Genomic DNA, 23,333 nt, shown 5'->3' with positions numbered 1-23,333 from the left:
CTGCCTTTATCCTTTCATTATTGAATTATAATTTATTATTTTATTTTATTCTTTAAGTAATCTGTGTGTAGGGTACGTTTTACTTATCTTACTAGTTTGTATCTGGCAGTTCTGTCAAATAATAAGGTTTAGTTACAATTAGCATATCGAGCTTTTTTGTTGCAGTCTGGCATTTCTGTAAAATCTTTATAGTTAATCTTAATCGGTCCTCATAATAACTAAGTGATTGAAAACACAAAATATTTTAACTTAAATTTAATATTTTAACTTAATGTTGTTTTTATTTATGTTTGTGATACACAAAAAAGAAAACATGGGGTCTTCCCCTTAATAATTCCTTTAATATAAGTAAAACAAAGATTCTAAATGTATGTATGCAACCTTGTGTTAGCATAGAGTATACTATTTAACTTATACTACTAGTATTATACAGTTATATACTTATAGAGTTTGAAACACACTATAAAGTATGTTTAAAATAATTATACACATGTATGTAAATCAATACATGATATTAGCGACATTATATATATATATATATATATATATATATATATATATATATATATAGAAAAGAAAAGAAAAGAAATTTAATCTTTGCAGATTAGTTAAATAGTAAACTCTTAAATATTGGGGAAATCTGCAAGAAATACTCTAATGTGTATCAATTGTTTCGCCGAACGTTTTCGCCAAAGAGAATTAATTTGGCTTCTTCAGGGCTGAAAGAGAATAAATTATAATTAGCTACCATATATTATCTATTAAAACATTATTGATCTTACGGTAACTTAGAATTGTAGAGTTAGAATATTAAAAAACTTTGCTAGTAACATAGTGGTGTTTTTTGTTACTATGTGCAAAAAAAGTTTTTTATAAGGATTGAAATGTATGGTAGCTTCGAACTTGACACGTAAAGGCTTACCCAAGGTTAATCGAAAAACTCAATGCAACTACATTTAAAAGGAGGTAATTCTTTGAAATGTCGGCAATAACTAAATTTTTGATTTTTAGATAGTTAAAAGTGAGGTTCTGTTTAAGCCAGAACGCAAGCGCTGACAACTTCATTATTAGTTCGTATGAATCTTTATGTCGTTAAGGTTCATTGGTAAAAAACGAATGAATTTAAATCCCAGTAAAGGGAAATATTATTTTGATTTTCTTTATTTAATTATATTATATTGTTCATGTATTATTAAGTCTTATTGAGACGTATCTAAGAAAAGCAAGGGAATGTTATATATTTTTTGTTAATGAAAATTAATTATAAAGGTATGTTAGTTGTTAATGGATATATCAGTCAAGTTAGTAATCTGTGATATAGTATTGTTCTTGGTATCTGATTTAAGTAACAGGTGGTATATATCGCTTAGATTCTTGATGTCACTCTTAACATTAATGGAGAAATCGTTAAGGAAAATATAAGACATTTCAATGAACTCTCTTTTAGATTTATTGTTCTCACGGTGGAGAATTGTGGTGTTAGTATAGTCCATGAGATGACCAGTGGAATGGACATGTTTGGCTAATGCACAACGGTCAGGGTGAAGTCGAGAATCACTTTTGTGTAGTGTAATACGTGATTTCAATAATTGAGATGTTTGACCGATGTAGGAATTGTTGCAAGAGAGACATGGAATGTTGTAGACAATATTACTAAGCCTATCTATGGGAGTCTTATCTTTTATCTTAGAATAAAGATTATTAATTGTTAGGGCTGATCTACAAGCTACATTAAGTTTAATGTTGTTATTATTATTGCCAAAGCTATTTTCAACACTTTTCAGAATCCTTGTTAACCCCGGAGTGATATCTCTGAAATATGGTAATGAAAAATATTTGTTTATAGAAGTATCCGAGACTGGGTTCCCACTTAAGACATCAGGATCAGCATTGTTAGTCGCGAAGGAAGGTGAAATATCTTCGTCATGGATAGTATTAAACAACACCAACACCATTAGTTAATAAGATTTTGTTTAATACTATCCATGACGAAGATATTTCACCTTCCTTCGCGACTAACAATGCTGATCCTGATGTCTTAAGTGGGAACCCAGTCTCGGATACTCCTATAAACAAATATTTTTCATTACCATATTTCAGAGATATCACTCCGGGGTTAACAAGGATTCTGAAAAGTGTTGAAAATAGCTTTGGCAATAATAATAACAACATTAAACTTAATGTAGCTTGTAGATCAGCCCTAACAATTAATAATCTTTATTCTAAGATAAAAGATAAGACTCTCATAGATAGGCTTAGTAATATTGTCTACAACATTCCATGTCTCTCTTGCAACAATTCCTACATCGGTCAAACATCTCAATTATTGAAATCACGTATTACACTACACAAAAGTGATTCTCGACTTCACCCTGACCGTTGTGCATTAGCCAAACATGTCCATTCCACTGGTCATCTCATGGACTATACTAACACCACAATTCTCCACCGTGAGAACAATAAATCTAAAAGAGAGTTCATTGAAATGTCTTATATTTTCCTTAACGATTTCTCCATTAATGTTAAGAGTGACATCAAGAATCTAAGCGATATATACCACCTGTTACTTAAATCAGATACCAAGAACAATACTATATTACAGATTACTAACTTGACTGATATATCCATTAACAACTAACATACCTTTATAATTAATTTTCATTAACAAAAAATATATAACATTCCCTTGCTTTTCTTAGATACGTCTCAATAAGACTTAATAATACATGAACAATATAATATAATTAAATAAAGAAAATCAAAATAATATTTCCCTTTACTGGGATTTAAATTCATTCGTTTTTTACCAATGAACCTTAACGACATAAAGATTCATACGAACTAATAATGAAGTTGTCAGCGCTTGCGTTCTGGCTTAAACAGAACCTCACTTTTAACTATCTAAAAATCAAAAATTTAGTTATTGCCGACATTTCAAAGAATTACCTCCTTTTAAATGTAGTTGCATTGGGTTTTTCGATTAACCTTGGGTAAGCCTTTACGTGTCAAGTTCGAAGCTACCATACATTTCAATCCTTATAAAAAACTTGTTTTGCACATAGTAACAAAAAACACCACTATGTTACTAGCAAAGTTTTTTAATATTCTAACTCTACAATTCTAAGTTACGGTAAGATCAATAATGTTTTAATAGATAATATATGGTAGCTAATTATAATTTATTCTCTTTCAGCCCTGAAGAAGCCAAATTAATTCTCTTTGGCGAAAACGTTCGGCGAAACAATTGATACACATTAGAGTATTTCTTGCAGATTTCCTCAATATTTAAGAGTTTACTATATATATATATATATATATATATATATATATATATATATATATATATATATATATATATATATATATAATGTCCGGTTTATAGAGTCCTGCTTCTTCCAGTTCCCAGTCTTTATTTACATCTATGCACTTCGATCTTCCTTATTTTCTCTCATTCTCAGATTTTGCTGTATTTCTCGAAATGGTGGATGAAATATATAATATGTATAAAAAGCCACCTTTATCTCGGTATGTCTACCTTCAGCGCCTTTAATGTACAGGCCATGTATTTAGGATGAAAGAAAACAGGCTTCCAAAAAAACTGTTAACGCAAGAATGCAGGGGAAGAGGCCTATTGGAAGATCGAGAAAGCGATGAGAGGATGATATGGATAAGAACGTCAAAAATATTCTTGGTAGTCTGACATGGAGGAGAATGGCTATAGAATGTAACGAATGGATATGTTTGCTGACAGAGGTCAGGGCTCGAATTGCGCTGTAGAGCCATAGCATAGAATGGGTGGTTTCTAACACTATAGTAAAGAGGATAGTCGACAGAAGGTATCCTTGTCTTACAACCCTGTTAATTTTAAACAGATCTAATTTTGGTTGTTTATACATACTTTACTTTTGGTGTACAGAAGATAGTCAATTCTCACAATTGTAGGTAGTTTTTATTGTAATAAAATTATAGGCTACCAGTTTCGAGTCTTACAATATCTGCCCCATCATTAGACCAAAGTACAAAGTTTTTTTTTGTCTTTTTAATTTTAGTTTTTAGTTTTAATTTTAGACTTCTTGCGGTGATATCTTTCGATTTTTATTAAAACTAAGACCTTTCCACTGTGGACTGATGATGGGACATATATTATAAGCCTCGAAACCAGTAGCTTATAATTTTATTACAATAAAGACTACCTAAAATTGTGAGAAATGACTCTCTCCTATACACCAGTACTACAGACTCACATTATCAACCTTTTCATCATTTGAATACCTTACTTTCTTTGGTTTTACCGTCATCTTGACGAGTCTTACAATTTAAGTTGGATGTTTAAGCTCTTTATGTGTTGGACCAATTGTTAAGTTAAGTTAAGTTAAGGACCAGTGTTGTGCCTGCTTAAAATCTATAGATAGTACACGTGCTGAGTGGTTATATTCATAACTATTAGATACGTAGTAATTTTTTCACAAAAAAATGACAATTTTCGTCTGAAGCCTGTCCGGCAAAGTTTGATTACGTTTTCTACTTATATTTCAATTCTTTTTATTAAGTTTACAAAGATTTGATAAACATTACCTAAAGGGATATTCCTCGACAATCGTTACATATTGTGGGGTGGTCCTTTTTCAATGTTAGTATTGTTACAGCTTTAGATCATCTTTCGACCAATTTTTTCTTTTTTCCACATTTTTAATAGCAGATCATAAATTACATCTAGTAGTTTAGGCCACCCTTATTAAATTAATGCATTTAATATTTCATGATTACCAACATTTTTACTATTTTTTAAAATACTCTTCCTAATATAATTTTTTTATTCTGGTGCATTGCCATTTTAGCTTAGTATACAATTATTGTTAACATCCAGTTACAGTTTCTAATCTTCCCCCTATCAGTATGTATAATATTTTTTTTCTTGCTGCATGATCAAAGTTTTTTATGTCTATATTACATTATTACTAAAATTTTCTTCTATTATTTTAATTTTCTATTCTAGATAATCTGTTTTTCTTTCTTCATAATAGGTTCTTCACTTGTCTCTTAATACCGACAGTGTTGTTTTATTTTTGAAGTTTTACTAAGCATTTGCATTTTTGTTTGATTGTCTAATTTTATATGTTATTATTTATATTGTTTGTTAAACTGTTTGGTTTCTGTTTGTTTGCAGGTTTTGCTTTTTGAAAACTTCTGCTGTTATTTTAATTTACATTTTAAATGAGACTAAATTATGTTTACACTTTCGGTAGCTACTTCTTTTATTCATTGTAGCTGACTTATCTTTGCTTTCCAATGTTTCTTATATACTTTTCTTTGTCTAATGTGTAATTCAGAATCCTCTTGTTCTAAATTGCCCAGTTTACGTAAAAAACCTAAATCTCACTGATTTTTCGTTGGATGATCACACACTTATGTTTGTATATTTCATTTTCTTCAAGAAAACATTATATTCGACACCAGATTGTAGTTCGTTGTTTTTGTATACATCAAACAGTTTCTTATATGATTAAAAAAAATTCCAAATAAAGTTCGTTGTTGACGACAATTATGAGAGGGCATTTTTGGCAGTTTTTCAAGGAATGCTTTAACGTTACTTTTGTTCAACATTGACATATTTAATCTGGATAGAAAAAGTAGTAGTAGTTACATGACTATTTTTCTCCCAGTTTTGAACACTCCATTCACTCAACCTTAATATGTAGAAAAACATTTCTTCCACATTGAAATTACGATATTATCTATTTTTAAACGATGAAATAAACTTAAATTAGGCAGTGATTTTCTTTATCTCTTCTCTTGCGTTGTGGATGTTTATTAACTAGCGTACACACAAATAATTTTGGTTGATAGCAATCCATCTCAGATGAAATAAAACTAATCAAAAATTGGTTGTTTATCGGCTATAATTAACCACTTCCTTTTTGTTTTGCACACTTTGCTGGAGTATATCTTGGTTCCATTTCCCATATATATATATATATATATATATATATATATATATATATATATATATATATATATATATATATCGACATGCATCGACATGCGTCGACCATGCGATCGACATCGCATGGTCGACCATGTGCTGTGGAAAGTCCTTAATGAGGCTCAGGAAGTTCCACCCTTGAGATTTAAAAATGTCCCACCAAAATGTGGACAAGAAAGAATTAATTAGGCCAAAAAACTGAAATAATAAACCTTGTGTTAGCAACATCATACCTTTTTAAATACTTTCTTGTCATATGAAGATTACAAATTTTAAGACAATATTAAATAGAAAATAGCAAATTGGCAAGAATTGAATAAATGTAATTATTATTAAACAAATTAGCTAAATTATATTAAAGATTATAACTTAATATAGTAATAATACATTAAAGAAGAAAACGTGGTGTAGGGCTTTAGGTTAAGTGAAACGGGAAATTATAAAAAGTTACCAAAAAAAAAAAAAACACTGGATATTGCCTTTTTATACCTAAGTACATTTATAAAAAATATTTACCTTTCTATTTTGACGTACACCTGACATGACAATAGTCAAAGAGTAGCCAACTAATAGATATATTTTTGCGACTGAAGTGGGCATAGAAATTTTATGTTTCATGGCATGCGTTTTATGCTTCACGGCACGGTCTGAACAAATGCATTAGAATAGTAAGTTAAAATTAAAATTGGAATTAAGAGTATGAAAGAATATTAAGTAAATAGAAAGTTGATCGAAGAGTCGAGCACCAACTATTTTTGGAATGAAAATAGTAAAATAAAAAAAAAATTAAAGATGAAAAAAATTAAAAGAAATTAAAATAAAATAATTATTTAAAGAAAAATAACAAACATGTGACGTTTATAACATTACAACATTCCGCCTTCGTGTATTTTCCGGGACGTGAGTTTGTTTGTAAGGTGAAAGTTTAAATTTAGCGATTTTTAGAGATATTTTAAATAACTACCTCATATTTCTTACCAAAAATCAAAATTTTATGTTATAGATTTTGAAGATTAAGCTCTAGCAATAGAAATTTCACAGCAACAGGTTACTGGAAGTGATCAGTTTTTATTGATCTCATTAGAATCGTAAAAAAATGACTGAAATCATCCAACGTTTATTTATTTAACAGCTTTGTAGAAACTTACTTCATTTGAGACAAAATGCAAAAAATTGTATACGAAAGTTGCACTCTTTACGTTTAAAACATATTTTGATTTTTGTCGATAGAATATTCTAATCGAAAGATATCGAATTCTAACCGCCGAGTTAATACTAATTAAATTTTACTCGCGCATATACATTCAAAACTGCCGTTCGCTTCAAGCTTTGTTTCTAAGGGAACGATTCATTCGACAGAAAAAGTGCTAGTAAACATTTTTGTTCAAAATTATTTCTACTACATTTCTTGTAGAAAACATTTTTTCTACGACGTATAATTTCTTGGTAAATCGATATTTTTTTTGTTCCACCCTATGGGGGTTTTAGGGTAAAGCTTGGGGCTAGGAGCGGCAAACTGTTTTGCAACTTTTTGTGGTCTCAAAATTGATATTTTCAGTAAAATTCAGTTTGTTCGCCTCATTTTTAGAGATCAAATCTCTGTCCACTGGACTATGATTGACCAACTGAAATGATTAATTATTATTCAATAATAATTGGATCACTTGCGTAACATCAAATTTTTTGGAATGTTATTTGCGTTTCTCTTTAACGTTAAACAAAACTACGTGTTATCAAAACAACGTATTAATATAATTTTTAGTTGCCACAGCCCCTAAACACTAATAAACCCTCAACTTGCACCAAATAGTTTAAATATTTGTTGACAGCATGTGAGACACAAGGTTTCTGAATTAGAGTAGCCCAGGTGCAATTTCACAAGCATTGAGATAGGTCTTCTTCTTCTTCTACATTTTGAAGATCTTTCGATCTGTTTAATTCTGAAGCTGTCTCTGGTTAATTTCCTGGGAGGTAGATTGCCAACTATCCCTCCATCTTTTAGGTGGTCGTCCTGGAGGTCTTGAACCGGGCAGGTTATTTTCTAGGGCAATTTTTGGGAGTCTATTCTCGTCCATTCTTCTTACATGACTGTACCACATCCTTTTACGCTGCCTTCCCCATCTTACAATATCTTGAATTTTGCACTGCTCTCTAACGTTTGTATTTCTCACCCTGTCTCTTCTTGTTTTGCCTTCTTCTTAGGGTTTTCATCTGGGCAACCCTTAGCATCTGTTTCGTTTTGTTGGTATCTTCACGCACTTCTATGCCATATGTCATGATCGGTCTTATACATAGTATGAGAATCATAGTAGAAATGATCATATTTAGTTGGCGGCTTATTTGAAAGAACTGAAAGAGCTGTCTCTGAAGATCATCTTCTGATTCGGCAATAATTGCTGCATCATCTGCATAACACACCATACCAATTCTTTTGTTGCTTATTCGAGATTGAGAGATGTTACTTTGTTTATAATTTTGCCCATGAGTAGGTTAAACAAGAAGGGGCTTAAACTGTCCTTCAGTCTGTCCTTGACGCTTCTCGGTAAATGTCGACCTTTCTTTTTAAAGGATAAGCTAAGAATCCTCTTGATTGAGTGATTATACAGAAAGAAAATCATATTTAAATATTATAGTCGACAGAATTATTCAAACACATTTGAAATATACATATTTTTTAAATTTTAGAATTATTTCCGAATTATCTCCTACTCGAATACAGTTTAACGGATTTAATGAGTTTTAATATCTACCACATAGTGTTGTAAATGAAATCATTAAAGAAGTGCAATTAAAATGTTAGTTATTTCGCGATTATTTTACTGAAGGCTTTATTTATATCTAATTTCTATTACACGTTTTTATAATTCATGGTCGATTGAAAACCAATTAACTTATAATGCAAATATATCGTGGCAAAAGCCAAATGAAGACCGTGTCGCTATAAATCTAGTAATATTAGTAATATAATAATATATGCTTCCTAAAATGTACGTTCTAAATGCACCCACGCTTTTCTAATCTTTATTTGGTTAATAGATCATTAATAACATTATTAGATTAGTGCAGGGTGCATTCTTAACATTTTAATAGATACATTTACCTTGATGGATATCACACCTTTAATTTTTTAAATTAGGCAATAAAAAATATATAAATAACTCTTCAAAATCTAAAGATGTGCCAAGGAATTAAGATACGAACTGACTTTCCGGTGTTTTAAAAATTTGTTCTTTTCTACAATACTAATCTGTTTAATTTAGTTATCCTGTCAATTTAGTATTATACTATTTTAGTATACGACAAACTGGCATATTTATATTTCGTGCACCTTAGGAAGGCACTTGACAGGATCAAGTTAAAGGACGTTATCCACTTATTATACGCAAGAGAGATTCCTCTAGGTATAATCAAAACGATGGAAAGTATCTATCAAAACAAGGCAACATAAATAAAAGTAGAAGTAAGACTAACTGACCCAATCGAAAGGATAACACAGGAAGATTCTATGAGTTCTCTATTATTCCACCTGATCATACATAAAATAATAAAAAAGTAAGAACTAAAAAGGTATACCAAATAGGATAAAAAACTTAAAATAATCTGCTATGCAGACGACGCAATAATAATCTTAAAAATGAAGATGATTTACAATGTATGCTGCACCAATTTAACCCATTCGCTGCCAAAACTTCATTTTTTAAATTTGATAGCGCTTTTAGGTCTATTCTGAATATTCAAACAATTCTAAAACTTTTCACAACAGCCCTGTTTCTAAAAATTGTTTTGTTCCAATTTTGAAACATGGTCATAAGTAAGTAATAAGAAATCAACAACGTCAATTTAAACTTAAACATTTATTGATAAGAAAATGTTAAAGTTTTGGGAGGATTTATATATTTTTTTCATAAAAAGGTTCGAAACAATTAAGATAATGTACAATAAATTTTACAAATACCGCATCCAAAAGTTTTACAATTTTTGCATCTGTTTTGTTTTAAGAAAATTAGTTAATGTAGAACCGACATATTTTGTGAAACAGATCGTAGAATTTTTTAAAATAATGTTCCTAACTTTTTCTTATCTGGTTCTGGTTGTTGGGGGTTGAATAGTAAAAATGTTGTCACAATGTTTCTTATAAACCTTAATAAATCCAATGGACGTATACTTTCAACAAGTTTATCAGCAATTGATTTTATTTTATTGTGGTTTTGAATTCTATATTAAATCCATGCGTTAGAGATTGAAGCAGACAAATGGTGTACAAAAATATGTCACTACCATTAATTGTTCATCATCGATTAAATAAGTATCTCTCATATGAGTATTACACTGCCGAATTGCGTAGGTAACATTTACCATTATATATTTTTTTCTACTGCAGAAGAACGACGTACCAATTGTGTAGGTTGAACGAGATAACAATTTAAAACCACGTTAACAATGGCATTATCTTCCCATGCATAAACTAAACATAAGAATCAACAAGAAAGAACAAAGAATTGTATTTATAAAATACCTTGTGAATGTGATCATTTTTATTTAGGTGATATATCAAGACCATTAAAAATGTTGTATAAGAATAGGGTGAACATCAATCTGATATTAAAAATAGAGAATTTGATAGATCTCAAACATGTAAACACGTATGGAAGAATGAAAATAGGGTTTAATGGAATGATTTAAGTATAGTCAGTCATAAATGAAACAGATGGTAAAAATAGAAAAATCAAAGAAGCGGCTCTAATTACGCTAAATGAGACCAATTGCGTAGTAAATTTCTCGGCGAATGCAGTAGAATCTCGTTACCCATATTAAAAGAGAAAATCAATAAAAAGAAAATACCACTATTAACAAGTTAATAAAATACCGCGGATACATTATTTATGTTTTTAAATAACATATATATATATATATATATATATATATATATATATATATATATTATATGTTATATATGTATATATATATGTTGTATATATATATATATGTATATATATATATATATATATATATATATATATATATATATATATATATATATATCTAAAGTATTCAACTAGTGAATTCAGAGGTTTAATCGGTCATTCAGGTTGGCAAATAAAAAAAGAACCAACCTGAATGACTGATTAAACCTCTGAATTCACTAGTTGAATACTTTAGAAATATAAATTGACGGTCGTAGTCTTTACAATATATATATATATATATATATATATATATATATATATATATATATATATATATATATATATATATATATGAATATAAACAGAGTTTGGTGTTGAGAGTAAACTAAGTGTAAAACCAAATACTTACCATGTCAGGATGGTATTATGAGTTTTTTTTTCTGTTTTTTTTTCTAATAATTTACTATGGAATAGCTAACAGGAGAATTTTACTGTCATTATTGCATGTGGTTGTCTTTACGACAGTTAAAGTTGATTTCATGTACCCAATTGAATAAACTATCTTACAATAAAGTCGTCCTAGGAACGCAACTTAGCAATATTGGCAATATAATTTTAAAGTCGTCGTAAATTTTTAAGAATTTTTCACCAAATAACAAAAAACCAAATTTGTTTAATTTAATAATTTTTTGCATTTTGAGGACGATTTCCGACGTGAAAATCAAAACGTCAAAATAAACTTATTTTCATCTTAAATTGTGGCTGATTCTCATTAAAAGTAGTAATAGTATAATGATTCTTTTTTTATCAGAACTTGTATAGGAATCAACGGATCCTCTAACTGATTGTTTCATACCGTTTTTATTCAACGCACATTTCGCAATTCTGTTGTGTCTAATGGTGCCCGTTCAGCCATATCCCTATTCACTCATGGTCCTGACCGGTGGAAATCCCAGTAAAAAAGTTGTCAATAAAAAAGTAAAATTTCAGATCTGCAAAAGTATGCTTTACTATGTAACCACAGATCAACCTAGTCCCAAGTTACTCTCTCATAGTAAGGTTCCTTTCCCTTGGTAAGGTTCGGTACCCACAAGATAACCATTTGATACATTCTGAAAACAAAATTTAAACCTATATCTAATAGGTTTTTCTTGAATAAGCTGTTTACAACTATGGTGGCTGTAGTACGTATCTCATGGATTCATCAACAAATACTGATACGATTTCATCAACCAGCACATATTTTATAAACGAATTGTTTATCATTTTTTTGTGTCTGAAAATCGTAAATTCTGCAAAATTTATTTAAACCTATTTCTTGACATTGCGTTGGCGATGGCTTCATTTCTGAGATCCAAATCAAAACTCCAGAACATATCTTCTCTGGGCCTTTGAAAATAATTAGAAATCAGTAGGATTGCAAAGAATACTCTGAATTATTCAATTAAAACTTAAAATGATATATTTGCATTTTGTGTCTTGCCTGTAAAAAAATCGATTGCTTTTCACAGTGAACATTATTTATTGAAAAGTGAGATATTTTCTTGATATTTATATTGGGGCAAGTCACTTCTTTTCCAGCCATTTTGCTTATTTAATTTATTCGCTGTTTTTAGAATTAGAATTAGAATGAGCAACATTTTTTATTCTTTTCTGGGCCTTTGACAATAACCAGAAATTAGTAGGATTCCAAAAAATACTTCTTAGTTTTTCAATCGAAACCTCAAATGATCTGTTTGCATTTTGTGTCTGGCATTCTTTATAGTCTCGTCTTTTATGTATTCAAAGAAATTATTACACCACAAAAATATAATTTTGATTAGAACGTGTGATATTTTCTTTATATTTATCTTGGGGCAAGTCACTTCTTTTCCAGTCATTTTTTCTTTTTGATTTATTCGCTTTTTTATTAGATAAAGCAACATTAATTAGAAATTCATTATCGCCGTCGAGAACATATCTTCAGCTTCTTGTGTCTCACATTGGGAAATAAGAGTTGCGTCAGCTAGAGCGTTCAGTATCTTAAAGAAAAAACTTATCAGAAAAGATTTTTAAAAAAATTTCAAGCATTATTGAATTTGTACGCTTCTTTCTATAATTATTTTTGCTTTGTTGCCAGCTAGAGTGGGTATATTATATTTCTTGTTATTATTGGAGGTTTCTTTTAATTTTTTTGTAGACGTTGAATTTGTCATGTCTGTTGTCAAGATTTTCTATTATGTTACACATTTCACTTTTGTTTTGCTTCTTTGATTTTTGAATCTATGGTTTTTGGATCTTTTTATATGGATGTGGATTATTTTAGTGTCTTGTCTCTTCCATGGGTTACACAAGATCTTCCCTCATCCATTTTTTCCGTTTCATACTTTTTGTATTCTTAAGTTCTTCTCTTTGTACTCCAACTATGGGATTTTTTATGGTTTGCCATGTTTTCTATGTCTTTTTCTCCTGTTATGATTGTTTTTTTTAGGTCCTGATTAAGCTTGCTACTTTTTCTTTATTAGCTGCGATTCGAACTATTTCAATATTGCACTTCTTTGGTTTATTTTATACGTAAGTACTTAATAAAATTACCTTATTCAATTTTAAAAATGTTATTTAAAATTTTTAAATATAAAAAATATCATACAGTATGTCCAATAAAGCCCACATCATATGTGAATTTTTTTATTTTTAGTTTTATAAAGTGATTCTTTATCAAAAGTTCTGAATAATGTTCTGAAGCTATTTTTTTTCTTTTATAAAGACGTTTTAATTTCCACTCTGGAAATCGTTCTCAAAATACAAACATTAGTAAATTAAACAAATTTTGTTTTTTGTTACTTGGTGAAAAATTCTTTTAATAATTTAATTTTATTTGACTCATTTATATTGACAGACATACATTATACATTTTAAAGTAGATGACTTTAAATTGATACTGCCAATATTGTTGAGTTACTAGGACGACTTTACTTGTAAGATAGTTAATTCGATGACATGAAATCAACTTTAACTTGAAAATATCCGTCATAAAAAAATGATAGCATATAATTCGCCTTTAAAAAGACAACCACATGCCATGGTTAGAGTAAAATTCTCCTGTTAGTGATTCCATAGTAAATTATAAGGGAAAAACCAGGAAGAAAACCTCATAATACTATCCCGAGATGGTAAGTAATTATTGGTCGTACCTTTCTGCTTTTTTTGATTTTTCTCTTTTTACCATCCGTTTCTTTTATGACTATACTTGAATCATTCCATTGAACCCTATGTTCATTATCCCATGCGTGTTTATGTATTTGAGACCTATCAACTTTATTTTTAATATAAAATTGATGTTCACTTATTCTAACATTTAATGGCCTTGATGTTTCACCTAAATAAAACTAATCGCATTCACAAGGTATTTTATAAATACAATTCTTTGTCCTTTCTTGTTCATTGTTAGGTTTGGTTTTAAACAAAATAGATCTCAATATGTTTGTTGTTTTAAATGTTTTTAAAATGCTGAATTTATTTCCTATCCTTTTAAATTTTTCTGATATTCCTTTTATGTATGGTATTGGTATTTTTCTCGTATTATTCCTTATGTATGCTGTAGGATCTCGTTCTAAGTTGTTCTGTTCTATTCGGTCGATTATTGAAAATTACTTATTTATAAACGATAAAGGATAATCATTTTTTTAATAAAACAGATGTTAACAAATGTTTTTCATCCAAGAACGAATTTTCGTTAGAACAAGCAATTTTGGCTCTATCGTATAAGATTGAATGATTCGCTTTTTAATATTAATATTGTGATTTGATTTTAAATTTAAATATCTGTTGGTGTGTGTTGGTTTTCTATACACCTGAGTCTCATATCCAGTATCGTTCTTAGAGATTAAAACATCCAGGAAAGGTGGTGTGTTATTATATATTTTATTATTTCCTTTTATTATATAAAAGTTCTGAAGGTTATAAAATCTAAAATGCAATCAGACATTAGTATTTTTTTTAGTCATATACGCGGTTGATCAAACATATGAATTTTGTGTTCATATTTTTTAATAAATCTCGTGTATGAAAAAGAAAATTATATTTTATGTTTTAGAATATGCAGAACTTTTTATAAAGAAAAACTTTTTTTTATAATAGTAAAAATAAAAAACTTTCCCATATAATGCGGACTTAATTGGATACACTGTATATGAAGCTTTGCACTAGTCTACAGCACCGCCTACTTTACCACTTTTTTTTTGTAATGCATAGAAACATAGTAAAATAAATGTTTATTAGCAGAGTCATAAATCATGTGATTATAAAAGTAGTAAATACTGAAGGCCAATAGGATTACTGCTATTTTATTATTTGTTTAAAGATACGAATGTAGATTTGCGGTAATAAATAATGTTAATTTTTTTAATCACACTGATCGACAATATTTAATATTTTTGTTGAATGACTGCTTTTTATGGAATATTGTCCTCTGACTTTAGACTTTTTTTATCGGGCATGGCTTTCTTGTAAAACGAAATTAAAGGTTTTGTACTGTTTATTATTTAATATCTTTACCTATTTACTATGAACCAAAACCCATTTTTGACGACTTTTTGCTGACCTATCCGTTAGGAACTCCGTTAGGAACATTCCTTATTAGTAATCATGATGAAATTGATCGTTATGTTGGTTGCACACACAGCCAAAATTTTCTGGGAAAAAGTTTAAATGTGAATCCAAAATGGGTATTTTTAGAGACATCTTGCACCCCAGAGTCTTATAATTTTAAAGAAGTACTGAAACTAGTTACCAAGAAATACAGTAGTAATATATTTAAAAAACCTCCAAGCAGGATTTTCCGTCCCATTCTAATCTTTCTCAAACTCACGATCATTCATAATCTCTGCTATTTGAAGTGCTGCAAATATACTCTCTTTTTCATTTTAGCTTCACAAATTGTATGGAATTTGTTCTGTAAGTACATGAAACCTAGATCTGGACTCATACCTTTTAAGCCGCCGCATATATTTAAGGATGATGTTGATATGGTCTTTTGGGTAGCAAAATCTGTACGTGGTCATTCTTTCATATGAGGTGCGTATATAACAGAAGAAACCTCCAATAATAACGAGAAATATAATATACCCACTTTAGCTGTCGACATAGCAAGTATAATTATAGAAACAAGCGTACAAATTCAGGTATGCGGGGAATTTTTAAAAAAATCTTTTTTGATAAGTTTTTTTTAAGATACTGAACGATCTAGCTGAGGCAACTCTTATTTCCCAATGTGAGACAAGAGGCTGATGATATTATGTTATCGACCAGCGATGATGAATTTCTAATAAATGTTGCTTTATCTAATAAAAGAGCGAATAAATCAATAAGAAAAAATGACTGGAAAAGCAGTGACTTGCCCCAAGATAAATATAAAGAAAATATCTCATGTTCTAATCGAAATAATGTTCACTGTGAAAAGCAATCGATTTCTTTACACTTTTTGTGGTGTAAATAATTTCTTTGAATGCATAAAAGACGAGACTATAAAGAATGCCAGATACAAAATACAAACACATCATTTGAGGTTTCGATTGAAGAACTAAGAAGTATTTTTTGCAATCCTACTGATTTCTGGTTATTCTCTAAGGCCCAGAAAAGATATGTACTGGAGTTTGGATTTGGATCTCAGAAATGACGCAATCGCCAACGCAATATCAAGAAATAGGTTTAGAGAAATTTTGCAATATTTACGTTTTTAAATAAAAAAACGATAAGTTTGCTAAAGTACGATTACTTATAGATAACTTAAACAATTCGTTTATAAAATATGTGCCGGTGGGTGAAACCGTGTCAGTCCAAGTCTTTAGTGGTTCGTGTGGGTGTGGATTTTCCGATGAATGTGTGGGAGAAAGAATGGGAATCAAGTGATAGCAGGGCATAAGGAGAGAGTGATCCATCCTGATGTCTAGAGTGACAGAGGAGAGGTTTTTAGTTGGACGCCGACCGTCTCGGAGTGGTGACGGGATGAAGTGGCAAAGGTCTAACTCTCTCGGGCATCTCGTTCTGGCACAACTTCGTTAGGGTATTAGAAACTCAACACTACCTGAGTGCGTCACAGGTGTCTGTATGCAGTTTTTCCTACTTCTCTGTTCTCTGTTCTGCTCTCATCTGAGACCAGTATATTCTTCCATTCCGCCATAGTCCAGTTAGCATATTTTCGCGCAAAATAAAGTCTAGCCCTACGGTGTTGTGTAAGTAGTTGTGGTGCGCGAGCTGGACGAAAAGCCCTAAAGTTTATTTCTGACAGTCTTCTTCTAATTGTTTGTCTACTCACACAAACGTTTCTCACCTGAAGAAGAGACCTACGAGCTTCAGGAGCGGTGAAAAAGCGATTTCTCAATACTTTAGTGACAATGAAGCGGTCATCTCGAACTGAAGTGCAGCGTTTTTGGCCTTGACCTGGCCTACGGTTGTACGATCCTGTCTCCCGAAATCGTCTGATGGCAGCTTGTACCGTAGTTCTGGGTACATCGAGTATACTAGCGATATGACGTTGACTGTAACCAGCATCAACTAAAGCCACTGCCCTAGCAGCATCAGTTGGAGCTAGTGGCATTTTTAAAATCACAAACAATAAATAAGCACTAAAATTTCAACTTAAACAATATTCGCTCACAATGATATAAAATTACAATTTTAATTGTTAATTTTAATTACAAATTTAATGGTAATTACAAATTGTTCAAGAATTGTTATTAACACGAAAACAGATTTGCAACAACAACAGATGACACACATTTAGGAAACAAACTGTCACAGGTAATGTAAACAAAACAATAATAAAGGTAGTGGGGTTAATTTTGCGGGTGAGTTAAATCGTCTGTATTGATGAAAAACATGGCTATAGTTGTTAAACTACCTAACTTTTGTATTATCCAACATAAGCGAATGAGTCAAAAAACAAAATGTTGTGAAAACAAGAGGGGTTATAGTTAGGTTTTAATTTCAGTATTTTATAAATGCTAGAATATTCCACAGGGTGATGCAAACTTTAAGAAAAAAACACAGTTGAATTCGTACACCCGGTATACAATGAAAATTTACCTGTTTAGCAACCAGATTATTATATCGATATTATCAAGGAATAAGGCTATAACATATTAAAAAAATCACTTAAATCGGACAACAGGTTTAGGAGATATAAGACATCAAAAATTACCCATTTTTAAGGTGGCCGGTTAATTTTTGCCCAGGGGTATATGTGTGTGAATTTTTTACAGTTTTTAAATTTATTGCATCTTTCCAAAAAAAATAAAGATGAAAAATTAGCGTTATTGGTGGTATGAGGTGGGGGAAGAGGGTGACGCTCTAAAATTGCGCTGAGCCATTTTTAATCACATAGAATGTAGAAAAATGAAAAGAATTTAATTCTGGGTGTGAGATCATTTTACCTATCTTAACGTGGGGTGCCAAATTAATAACCAATTTGAATTACATGCAGCTTAATCATCAGTCACAATACCAACCATGAAAAAAATCATAGATACCTAAAGACGTCATCGAAATGACTCTCTTATATTGTTTTGAAGCTATTGTCTTCTGGCATCTTAATTAAAGTTACATCTTAACGGGGAATTCAATAGTTGAGATTGATTTCATAATTTTTTAAATAGTAAGTGAAATTTCAATTTTATGGAAGTCAAGTGAGACTTCTTGTCAGTTAACATAATATGTTCCCTATTTAAAATTAACAGATTGTGTAACAGAAAGAAAGGAAATTGATAAATAAAAGATCTACGGTATATAAATATAATTAAACACATATACCAAAACGCAACAGCCAGTATTAGAGTGGGTGATAGTCAAATCCAAAAATTCCCGATACAACGTGGAGTACGCCAGGGGGACACCATATTGCCGAAGCTGTTCACTACGCTTTTGGAATATATATGTAAAAGGGCAAAAAAACTGACCGACAAGGGCATAAACATAAACGGAGAAAAGCTTAGCCATCTAAGGTTTGCAGATGATATTGTACTAATAGCTGATAGGATAGATGAGGCCAAAGAACTTTTAAATCAGCTCTACCTTTCCTCGCTAGAAGGGGGACTGAAAATAAATATATCTAAAACCCAGATGATGACAAATCTTGTAGTCAGCGAAGATATATGCGTAGGAACAAGATCCATAGACCAGGTAATGGCATATAAATACCTAGGTCATGAGATCCGCATAGGAAAAGATAACCAAACCGTTGAGCTTCTCCGTCGTATAAGACTGACTTGGGCAGCCTTCGGCAAGCTGAACCATATTTTCAAATCGTCTGATATACCAATATGCCTTAAAAGAAAAACGTTTAATCAGTGTGTTTTGCCAGTGTTAACTTACGGTGCGGAAACGTTGACCATGACAAGGAGAACAGTTCAAAAGATCCGTGTGTGTCAAAAGGCGATGGAGCGTGCTATGTTGGGCGTTTCACTACGAGACAAGATCCCAAATCGCCAGCTACAACAAAGAACAGGAGTGGCTGATGCAGTAGAGAGAGTAGCAACACTGAAATGGAACTTAGCAGGTCACGTGGCTCGAATGATAGATAATAGATGGACAAAGCGGATACTGGAATGGAGACCAAGAGATGATGCCTACCGACACGTTGGACTGACGATCTAAAACGTTGTCATAGGAATTGGATGCAAGAGGCACAAAATCGAAACAGATGGAAAATTATGAGGGAGATCTATTTATCTATATTGTAGTTTAGAGTAGATTGTTTTAGTTTTCCTGTGTCCACAAAAAACCCACGCGTACGTTCTAACAAATAGTCCTACGTTGAATAATATCCACATCAATCGGCCATAAAATCAACAAAATTTTACATAAATATATATATATATATATATATATATATACATATATATATATATATATATATATATATATACATATATATATATATATATATATATATATATATATATATATATATATATATATATATATATATATATATATATATATATATATATATATATATTGGCATAGTGTGAACTTGACAGATTTTTATTAGAGTAAACTTCTAATGACTTTTGCAAAATAATACTCCTACTAGAATCCATATTTATATTATAAAATTAACATAAATTAAAAAAGAATTTTGGTTTTATATTTACCTATAATAAAAATAATTTTAAGAAATAAAAAATAAGAACATCAGTAGTAATTAGCAAATTATATCTACTTATTCCTTACTCTGATAGTTTTCTGGTCAATATTTCTATAAGTGAGGAAATTACAAACATCTAGACTATTAATTGGATGATTTATAAAGGAGAAAATCAATTTACGGTTATTAGCACCCACTAAAAACATTTATAACAATTAATCTCAACCAATAAGGAAGCATAATCATGATGGATAATGGAACCAGTTCGATAAATTGCCCATAATTTAAATTCCTTTTCGAAAATTTTAAATTTGCTGAGTTGGTCATAATTTACAGTTGTCTTCGTTTAAATTCAGTGTTTTGTACGTCAATTAAAGGCCATAATGCACTTCTTGTGAAGTTCTCGAAATAATTACACTTTTATCGAGCATCAAGGTAACTGTCAAGGAAAACTTACAAGATGGAATGTTGAAATGGGAGACACAAAAAAGTTCTGATAACTAGTAATTAAAACAAAATTGCTTGTTTAATCTTTATTATTTCAGTAGAATGTTGTTTTAGTCGTAAAAACTGAATAAAATATTGCGAACAGTTATATATTTGAATCAACAAAGCGTTTTTTAACAGTTGACGGATTTGAATAAAAATAAAAATTCATTTTAGATATAAAACAGTAAAAATTAGAATTTAAAATTATTATTGTATTAGTCCAGTCGTCAGAGATTTAAAAAGATGCAAAAAAGGTTAACAACTTCTACTATCTAGATTCTTCCTAAAAAGCCCCCTCGTAGAGGAGGGATCAGAAACAATCGATTTATCAAGTAACTGTACGCGATAGAAAAAAATATTTTAAATAAAAAATGTAGCTGATATAATTTACACTGCAATCTGATCAGACAGATCAATGAGCAGTTCTGTTCCGTCCTATATTATTACTTCTTCTTCTTCAAGTGCCCTCTCCGCTACGGAGTTTGGCAATCATCATTGCTATTTGTATCTTTGAAGCTGTTGCTTTAAATAATTAGTTAGATGTGCACTGGAACCAGTCTCTTAAATTGCGCAGCCAAGATATACGTCGTCTCCCCACGCTTCGTTTGCCCTGAATCTTTCCTTGGATAATTAACTGGAGCAATCGGTACTTTTTCCCTCTTCACACATGACCAAGATATTCCAACTTTCTTCTCTTGATGGTGATTTATTATTAGACTTAGCCAAATTAACATAAAAAAGTATGCGCATAAATATGCAGTATTTTATGCAAAAATATGCAATATTTTATGCAAAATATGCATATTTATCTAGAAAATATGTATGTAATAAAAAATATTTACAATATTTTTTTATTAACAAAAATACTTACAATATTATAAATACATAATATATAATACGAGTATATACAAATATTTTAACATGTAAATATTATTTTGAATTGTGGTAACAATAGATTATCAAATGATGTTCAAAATTTTTTAATAAAACTTATGGCTTCTATCTGAATATACTATATTTGTAAATAGAAAAACTTCGTTCGACATCAACTGTTGTAACTGGGGCATTTTTTAAATTTACTAAAATAGATGGTTCTAAATTAAGTGGTTCGGAAAATGTCCCAGCTAGTACTTGAACTACTTCAGAGAGAACTTGGTAACCACTATTTTTTTCTATGGTTACTTTAAATTTGTGAAAAATTTCCTTTCCAATAGTACCTTTAACGTTTTGATATAATGACTCAAATTCTTTTATTAAAACTGTACTCTCTCTACCAATGATAGTTTGGAGGATTCTAATTGAGTTATAGTTTTCTGGACAAAACTATAATTTGATTTTATGAATGACAGCTGCTGTTGGAGGATGTTGTTTTGGAAGGCTTGCTAAGCTTCCAATAAATATTGGCAACTATCATCCGTTAAAAGGTTAATTATTTTTTTTTTAATCAACAAAATGATGAGCATACAAATTAGCTGCTTCCAACCATGTTCCCCAACGTGTTAAAATAGCTTGCGGTGGCAGTGGAACAGCAGGAAGCATATCTCTGTAACATTGTATTCTTACATGTGATTTCAGGAATACCTTTTTAATGCTTGTTATTAAACTGTTAACTAGTAGAAATTTTTTTCTTACTTTCTCCGCAACTCTGTTTATTCCATGCGCGAAACAAGTGACATGTATTAGGTTAAATTTAAATATTTTTAAATTTTGTCCTGCTTTCACAATATATGGTACGGCATCAGATAAAATAAGCAATAATTTATCATTAGGCATAGCAGCAGGAAGAAAAAAGTTTGCTAACGTTTCTTGTCGAAACCGTGATATTGTTAGAGCATTGTTTTTTTTCCACTTGCTTACAGAAAATTAAATACGATTTTGGAAAGGTTTCATCGCTAAGTACACCAATCAATAAGAGCACCATGTATCTTCCTGACGTGTCAGTGGTCTTGTCCACACATATGTAAAAGTAATTATTACCTATTTGTATTATTAGAAGATACTAATGCACGACACAAGTCTTCATTAAAAGTTTCTTGTTCAGTTTGTTTTTTGGAACTTGACTGAAAGCACTTGCGACACTGAAGGTTAATATTTTTCACCGGATGTGGTACGTTCTTCCCATTTTGATTGATATTCTTAAATCTGTAACAAAAATTATAAATTCTTTTCTGGAACGTACGTAACGTGGGGTTAGATTGATCACTTGATCAATGTCACCCCATTCAATATTATCCGCCATCTTAAAAAAGCTGGCGTTAGTTAAAATGCTAGATACTTAAAATGATTATTACAGAACTATACAAAATAATTTTATAACACTAGAAATAGCGAACTTACCTCTGTTCTTTCTCTACCATCAAAAGTACACAAACTATAAAAATAGGCCAAAAATTATGGTTAATATCAAAGCCACATAACTTCTTCCCAATGCCAATTGCAAACTAACAACGACGTGAACTGATCATTGTCAAGATCCAAGAAATGAATAGTGCCACGCCCAGAAACAATTTTACATTGTTGCCGGTTGTATCTACATATATGTGATACAAAAACAAATGATTAATGTTACCCCGGGAGATGAATCTCACCCCATTTTACGGTATATAAAAACTGACTTCATTTGCGGCAAAATACAAAAATTGCATACAAAAGCTTCTTTACCTTAGATTAGATTAGATTAGATTATGTGAGGTCGTTAAGGCCATGCGGCCTCACCGCACTTCGACCTATAGAGATCTTTTGTGCATACCTTAATCTAGTTAAACTCTAGAATGCCAATACTTCTGATTAAGTTGATTAGCTTCCTAGGTGACTTGTTTCTTATGTCAGA

At 30.6% G+C, this 23,333-nt stretch overlaps 1 protein-coding gene across 1 annotated transcript in view; it reads left to right on the top strand.

Moving 5' to 3' along the window:
* Positions 1-23,333, top strand: part of LOC140441758 (uncharacterized) — a 234,801-nt gene that overhangs the window by 471 nt on the left and 210,997 nt on the right. The window lies entirely within an intron of this gene.

Source organism: Diabrotica undecimpunctata, chromosome 5 (assembly GCF_040954645.1).
Source record: "Diabrotica undecimpunctata isolate CICGRU chromosome 5, icDiaUnde3, whole genome shotgun sequence".
Classification (NCBI taxonomy): domain Eukaryota; kingdom Metazoa; phylum Arthropoda; class Insecta; order Coleoptera; family Chrysomelidae; genus Diabrotica; species Diabrotica undecimpunctata.
This window is presented reverse-complemented; position numbering and strand designations above follow the sequence as displayed.